At 39.9% G+C, this 8517-nt stretch overlaps 1 pseudogene; it reads right to left on the bottom strand.

Annotated features, from left to right (window-relative positions):
• Positions 1 to 6078: 6078 nt before the first annotated feature.
• On the bottom strand, positions 6079 to 6389 carry LOC118896325 (annotated as a pseudogene).
• Positions 6390 to 8517: the final 2128 nt, after the last annotated feature.

The following is an 8517-nucleotide window of genomic DNA, read 5'->3' as shown; positions in this document are numbered from 1 at the left end:
CTCCAGGTCCATTCATGTTGCTGCAAATGGCATTATTTCATTATTTTTAATGGCTGAGTAATATGCCATTGTATATATGGAATCACATCTTCTTTATCCATTCATCTGTTGATGAACATTTACGTTGCTTCCATGTCTTGGCTATTGTAAACAGTGCTGCAATGAACATTGGGGGGCATGTATCCTTTCAAACCATGCTTTTTTTCCAAACATATGCCCAGGAGTGGGATTGCTGGATCATATGGTAGCTCTATTTTTAGTTTTTTAAGGAACCTCCATACTGTTCTCCATAGTGGCTGTACCAATTTACATTCCCACCAACAGTACACACTGCTATATTTAAAACAGATAACCACAAGGACCTTCTGTATAGCACAGGAAGCTCTGCTCAATATTCTGTAAAAACCTAAATGGGAAAAGAATTTGAAAAAGCATGGATACATGTATATGTTTAACTGAATCACTTTGCTATACACCTGAAACTAACACAACATTGTTAATCAACTATAATATAAAATAAAAATTAAAAAAATAAGGTATTAAGAAAGTTTCAAAAAAAAAAATCAGGACTGCTCAAATGCAGAATAAGATGCTTGGAGAGTCTATGAAGTTTTACAAGGTTACAGCCCCATCCCCTTCCCTCCCCTTTCCTTTCCTTTCCTCCCTCTTTGCTTCCTTTCTTCCCTTCCTCCTTCTCCTTCTTCTTCCCTTAAACAAATCATGCCCGTAAGGAAATAGATTTCTTGAAAGATGTATTTATAAGTCTTATAATTACATATTTCTTAGAATTTTGACTCACTTTTCCTTATGTGTTTATCTGAATTGACATGGTCCTGAACTGCAACAAAGCGTAAGGTTCTCATCTGAGGGTGCACTTAAAATCATGTGTAAAAAATACAGATACATAGTTCTTCCCACCCTGTAACCCCAGGAGATTCTGACTCACTAGGTTCCTGGAGTGAAGCTTGGCATCTACAGATTTAACAAGCTCTGAGGGAAATTTGGAATCTCCTTGGAACCACTGCCACAGGGATTATAATTATGTCTGTATAGTACCTGGATCACTGTCTTCATTTATTTTGCAGTCACTGGGTGTGGAGAACCCCAAATAAAGTAAAACCAAATGATATAAAAGAAGATGGCATCTTGTCTATTATGGAACCTTAGCCTAGGTAATCAAAAAAAAAAAAGAACGCTAGAAGACAAAAAAGATTCTGATAAAGTGAAACCACTCTGGAGTCGGACTGGTTGGGGACGACTTCAGAAGAACAGTCCCAAATAGAAGCTTGAAAGAATTGTAGTATTTGGATGAGTGGAGGAGAGGATGTTTGCAGCAGGGGAAATAACATAAGGAAAGGCATGAACACAAACTGAGCCTGACTTTTCCAGGAAACATTCAGGATACTTGCCTGCCTCACTGGAGAGGAGGGTTCATTGGAAAATTGGAGAGACAAGGGAAGTCCCATGATGAAGAGTGCTGGGTGCCAGTTGAGAGGTTTGCACTTGGAGTCAGAGAGACCTGGACTTGAATTCTGCCTCCAGTACTTGATACTACTATGACTTTAGACGGATTGTTTATCTTCCCTGAGCTTGTTTTCTTCTGTAAAATGGGCTTAAAACTCGTTATGCCTGGGGGGTTTTGGGGGGCTAGATAGCAATGCCTGGCACAGAGTAGCACTCTGTACATGGGGTTATGGCCATTATTGATCCGACATGCTGAACGTAACTGCGGAGGGTCCTGGAGCAGGAGGCTGCAGGCTGGTGGTGATAAGTTGTGAAGGTGAACATAGTTGTGGAGGAAGGACAGACATTCCCTTCAGTGAGAAGATAATTCAAATCAGATAGTCAGCATCGGAAGGGTAGCGTGACAATTCCAGCCTTCCCACTTCCACTGCGTGTTGTGCTGACACTGCCTGGGACCATGTAAAGCTGCTGAGTGCTTGTTGTCTCAGCAAATCGATGCTCTTGCTACTCTTGTATTAGTTCTTTAAAAACCCCACAGGACAAACAAGTGGTGAGTTGGAGGTCCATGAAAATAGATCGCATTTGTTAAGCACTGTGCTAATTGCTTTACATGCATTCCACATGATTATGAAAGTGAAAGAAAACTAAGGGATTTTCAGACTAATGAAAATATCTACGGTTCTATTTTTTCTATAATTTGTTTTTATTGAATAATGAAGAGATTAACTGCATTTGTAAGATACGTTTAAGGTTTAAAGAATGATGATAAAACAAATTATCAGTGTCACAGCTTTACAACTAGAACATTCCCAGTACTTTAGAATTCCCTAGAATGCCCCTTCCCAATTCCACTCCCCTCCTTCAGAAGGAACCATTATCCTGAATTTTTTGTTTAACATTTTCTTGCTTTTCTTTTTAATTTTACCACTCTGTATGTATTCTTAAATAATATATTGTTTAGTGTCACATGTTTTAGTTTAAAAGCATTAACTTATATAAAGTTAATTATATAATTTGAATCATGTGATATATACCTTTCTGTTTCTCATTTTTCTCCCCTCAACATTATAATCCTGAAATTCATCCATGGTGATGCATGTAGCTATAGTTTACAAGTTTTTTTTAAAAATTTATTTATTTATTTATTTATTTATGGCTGTGTTGGGTCTTCGTTTCTGTGCGAGGGGTTTCTCTAGTTGCGGCAAGCGGGGGCCACTCTTCATCGCGGTGCCCGGGCCTCTCACTGTCGCGGCCTCTCTTGTTGCGGAGCACAGGCTCCAGACGCGCAGGCTCAGCAATTGTGGCTCACGGGCCTAGTTGCTCCGCGGCATGTGGGATCTTCTCAGACCAGGGCTCGAACCCGTGTCCCCTGCATCGGCAGGCAGACTCTCAACCACTGCGCCACCAGGGAAGCCCAGTTTACAAGTTTTGATGCATAATATTTCATTGTAGAAAAAGACCACATTTTATGCATCCATGTATCCATGGGCATTCAGATTGTTTCAGTATTTTGCTTTTACAAATGTTGCTATGAACATCCTCACACAGGTCTTGGTGCATATGTGCAACCATTTTTTTGAGGGTGCATGCTTCTGTGTCAGTTAAGATTAGGTTGGGCTACACCTCCTCTCTATTACCATACCTCCCCCACCCCTGGCATCCATGACTTCTGACACACCCAGGGTTGAAGAGATCATGCATAGGAAACGTCTTAACTGCCTGTTGTTCCCTGGGCTTTGAAGCTGTTTAAGGCTAATTCTGTCTGAACTTAGTAGTGATCAGACTTTCTCGGGACACATTAGTGGTTTCTTTTGATACCATCATCCCCCTCGATTTCGCATAGCTGGGGATCTCCACTTGGGGATGCCTTGATAGAGGTGAACAGACCTCCTCTGGCTGGTTATTTATGAGTGCCTCAACAACCGTTGGACATCTGTCCGTTCCTCTTTAGCATCTTCCTGCTGAGGTCTTCACACTATTCCAGGTGGTCCTCATTGGCAGGATCCAAGACCGCCCCATACCTGCTTGTCCTCTCACTACATTTTGCCTACCACCCTTCACCCGCATAATGAGAGAATGTCAGATGCTTGACAAAATGGAAGATGGGGCATTTTCAAAAGTTTTAAGACCATTTGAATTCAATCCAGTTATTATTATTTTAATTATCTCATACATTGCTGTTGGGGGCAATACCTATTAAAAATAAAAATGCATAAGCCCCTTGACCTAACAATTTCACTTACAGTACTTTGTCCTACAGATATGTTCATAGAAGTTTGCAGACTAGTCATTGACATGTTCTTTGTAAAGCAAAAACTGGAAAGAACAGGAAATGTATCCATACAAGGTTATATTATAGAATCCTTAAAAATAAATAAGGTATGTTTTGTAAGAAATAAACTCCAAAATATATTATTAAGTGAACAAAAGTAATTTGGAGAATAATGTATGTAGCATGCTACCATTGAATTGTGCTGGAATTTTTAAGGAGCATCTATACATATATACTTGCAAATGCATAGACTATATCTGGGTGGATATACAGCAAGCTGTTAACACAGGTTGCTCCTGAGAAGGAGAATTGGAGGTACGGTGGTCAGGGATGAGAGGACAACCTACCTTTTACTGTATATAATATACTATTTTGTATTTTTGAATTATTCTTTTACTATGCATATTACTTTAGAAAACTATTCATTAATTTTGAAAAATCATTCTTTAAACAAAAGAAAAAATCTTATCTGAATATTAGACCTCCTATGATTAATATTTGGCTTCTGTAGCATTAGACATCTGCAACCTTAACTTGTGAATATTTTTTTCCACAGTGATTGAGAAGGACAGTATTTACAGTATAATTAATAGATATGTACAAAAAGAAAGTTCACTATATTTTGAGCATAATGAGTTTGGGTTGTCAGGAGGATAGGCAGATGCCAACAAGCAGTTGGAAATGTGGACTCCAGCATTAGTCAAGACCTAAGATTGGTAGAAAAGATTGAGTAAAATTTCCAAAGGAGGAACGTAAAGAGAAGAGAAATGAACCATGGGCATAACCAAAGGGAGTACTTACTTTTGGGGTCAGAAGGAGAAAGAGGAATCAGAGAATGAGAACAAGATCTTAGAGTGAACACATTATGAAAAATCATGGGAGAAGATAATATGAAGAAGTAAGAGTTGTTGATGGTGGCTGGCTGCGGAGAGTCTGAGGAGGATGAAAACCGAGAAAAAGCTGTTGGATTTGATCCTTCAGTGGTTATCAAGAGAGAATTTTTTGCACATGATGAGGATGCACATGGTTAGATGGTGAGGAAATGGAGGCCCTGACAAAGGAACTTGGTAATGAAGGGAAGGAGGGAGGAGCAGGAATGTATTAGTTCAAGGTGGGGTAGCCTGGTGAGTGGAGGTGATGTGTGTGTGTGTGTGTGTGTGTCTGTGTGTGTGTGTGTGTCTGTGTGTATTAAGATGGGGAGCACTTCAAAACATTTATACATTGGCAGGAAGAAGTCACAGAAGAAAGAATGAAGATGTAATGAAATGTGGTCAAGTTGAGGGGATTATTGGTGGAGTAAGCCCCCAGAGAATGGATGAGAATGAGGGACACGGAGGGAGCTTTCACTTTGAGATAGAGGAAGACCGCTTTTTTTTTTAATACCAATCACATCTATTTATTTCAGGACATAATATGCTATTTAGACCCATGGATGATACTAAGTTTTAATCCTGTTTATATATTTTATTTTGCAAGGATAGGTTCTAAAAATCATAAGACTGAATAGATTAATGATATAATATGTATCAAACTTAGATTTAAAATGTAGATCATGATTCTCATTCACTCTGTCCTACTGCTAAAGATGTTATAAATATGCACATTTATAAGACCAGCTTGCTATTCTCGCTTGAGGAGACTATATTCAAGTTGATAAGAAGTACTCTAACATTTATAGACATAGCTGTTATCAAAAGGATCTTTCTGTGATGTTTACAAGGAGAAACAGTCCAAATTTTATTCTTTATGACTACTGAGATGATTTAACTACATCATATACTACAGCATAATATATTTAAACTAGGAGTTCCCTGGTGGTCCAGTGGTTAAGACTCCATGGTCCCAGTGCAGGGGGCCTGGGTTCTATCCCTGGTCAGTGAACTAGATCCCGCCTGCAGCAATTAAGAGCCCACATGCCGCAACTAAAAGAGCCCGCATGCTGCAACTTAAGAACCCACATATCACAACTAAAGATCCCGCGTGCTGCAATGAAGACCCAGCACAGCCAAATAAATATATAAATAAATATTTAAAAATATATGTATGTTTCAAACCGTCAAATTAAAATGTTATCCCCATATATACACGTACCACAATGTTACGTTTGCACATATCCTTTCCAATTTCAGGCTAAGCAAAGACATACATTTAGAGCTGTATTAATGTATCAAAGCAAAAGACAACCCAACTTAGTACCAAGAAATATTGTGACCGTCCATGTAGCGTTTGATAGAGAAAACACTGATTTTGACATCATTTTAATCAGGTAGCAGTCTGGTCACACATGGTCCAAGGACACTCAAATAATAAAGCAAATATAATCACATGTTAAAGTTTGGTCTTCAAACACTATAGCCAGCAATGCCACACTTGCCTATGATCTTGCCAACATAAAATCACATTCACACCTCAGTGGCCACCAAACCATTCAGCAGAGCTTCCTCAACTGTGAGCTGTTTGAAGCTACTAGTTTGAGCACTAATGACTATTTCTTAAAACCTCTGAATAGGAGTAGGGATCTCAGCAGGGTTGGAGGAACCAGCTCAACACTGACCTAGTGCCAAAATGTGGCCAGTCAAGGCTTCATGTAAGTCACAGCAGCACTGACCAGGGCTTGAGCCTTCTCTGTGAGGTTATGAACAAATAGGGCCATGGTTCTATGACAGAAAAATCTCACCCAGAACTAGAGGGCCACCACTTTCTCTGTGACAGTAGTGACGGAAGGGAGGATGGGGGAAAAGACAAAGAAGTGGTGTTAATGTGGAAGCATGTCCACATTTTGAATAAAGAAATAAACAAGATCACCTGCAGGAAATAAGGAGACCTGAATAAAAGGGAATTTTACATATATAGAATAGTCTTATAAAAGTTATAATTAGTAAAGATGCAGGGGACTTCCCTGGTGGCACAGTGGTTAAGAATTTGCCTGCCAGTGCAGGGGCCACGGGTTCGAGCCCTGGTGCGGGAAGATCCATGGAGCAACTAAGCTCGTGCGCCACAACTACTGAGCCTGCGCTCTAGAGCCCGCAAGCCACAATTACTGAGCCCGCGTGCCACAACTACTGAAACCCACGCACCTAGAGCCTGTGCTCTGCAATGAGAAGCCCACGCCGCAACTAAGAGTAGCCCCTGCTCGCTGCAACTAGAGAAAGCTCGCGTGCAGCAACGAAGACCCAATGCAGCCAAAAATAAATAAATAATTATTAATTTTTTAAAAAAAGAAGAGATGCAGGAGTTCTTTTCTTAATTTAGCAAAGCAGGTGGTTTGCAGCATCATGACACAATGGAAAGAACATTAGCTTTGGGGCCGCAAAGACCTGAGTTTGTGTCCTGGCTTTACTCCGTTTTAACAAGTTACCAAACTATTCTTTCTCAATTTCTTCACGGTAAAATGGGGACAACAGTACCTATTTTGTCAGATAGTTATGCAGATTCACTGATAGGACATGTCAGTTAATTTCAGTTCCAACAAACATTTATTAATCTCCTATTGTGCACCTAGTACTCCACTAGGTGTGTATCTTGGAGGAGTTTGAAGTCTAGGGGGGAATTCATTTCTCCTTCATTCTCCTTTGGGACCAAAAAAAATCAACTTTTGCAGAATTTGAGGGGACTTGCTAGTTACTTCCCTGTGTGCTTTTAAATACTAGATGAGATGCCACCTGCAGGTGTTTTTCCAGTCTTCCTGGATTTAGCCACTAATGCTGGATGAGCCACTTCTCCAAGGCACTGTCCCTGCTTTTATGACCTCTCGCCCTCTGGACAGTGGGCTTGGCAAAGCGAACCCTTTGCAGCTGCCAATCATGAGGCATGAGTGGCCTTGGACTACTGACCCCTTCAATGGTGATTCAGCCTGTCTCATTCTTATCTCTGTAATAAGCGTGATGTGTATTTTTTTCCTGTCTCCTTTTTGTTATTGTTGTTAGCAGCTAAATCTATGGTTGTTTAGCTTCCAAATAGCATCCTGGTGGGAAATGGTTCCAGACCGAGGACCTGAGAACAACTGACCACAATCGTGAACAGTAATGAAATCCATCCATTTGTAATCTCTGTTACTTTTAGGGAGAATAAGTAAAGACATGCGTCCTTGATTAGGTAGATTGGAATTAATTGTAATGATTGGGCTTGGAGTGTGAGTCCAGAGAAATATTAAATTCTAACAGAAGTGCTTTGGCAAAAGGATTATAAATTAAAGGTTTAATATGCGTACTCTAGTTGCTTAAGTGATTGTAACATCGTTTAAGCATTTAATGATAGTAAAATTGTTCCAGTGTCCTCTGTGATTTGTGATGAGGATCAGAACATCTAGATCAGAACTGAAGCTCATCACCAAGGAAAGGACAACACATTCTGACCAATACCTGGATTGTGTAATAGACATCTTTCCCTTCTTTAGTTCTTTTCCAATGTGGCAGAGCATTTATAACCTTATGTTGGATCAGTAAGGATTAGGTTGGCTCCATTTCTAGGACCATGTAAATACCAACCTTTCAAAGTTGGCAATAGGAAGTTCATAGATGTATCTTTTTCATATACGTGGCCTCTCAGATCTCTCAGGCAGGCCAATTTGTTTTCCACAGGACTGATCTATTTTCCTAGTTGTCAGCCTTGTATGAGAATTATTGCTGTGTCATGGGCATCAATAGAGTGTTCCAGCTGACCTTTATTAGGCCTTTGAGGAAAGATGGAAAACAACAACAACAAAAAACGATTGGCAAGTGCCAAGGTACTATCAGAGATTAACAACAATTTTCTCTGGACATTTTGTGATTCTGTTAAAA

The sequence above is a fragment of the Balaenoptera musculus genome, chromosome 6, assembly GCF_009873245.2.
Source record: "Balaenoptera musculus isolate JJ_BM4_2016_0621 chromosome 6, mBalMus1.pri.v3, whole genome shotgun sequence".
Classification (NCBI taxonomy): Eukaryota; Metazoa; Chordata; class Mammalia; order Artiodactyla; family Balaenopteridae; genus Balaenoptera; species Balaenoptera musculus.
Note: the sequence above shows the minus strand (reverse complement) of the source record. Positions and strands in the feature narration are given on the sequence as shown.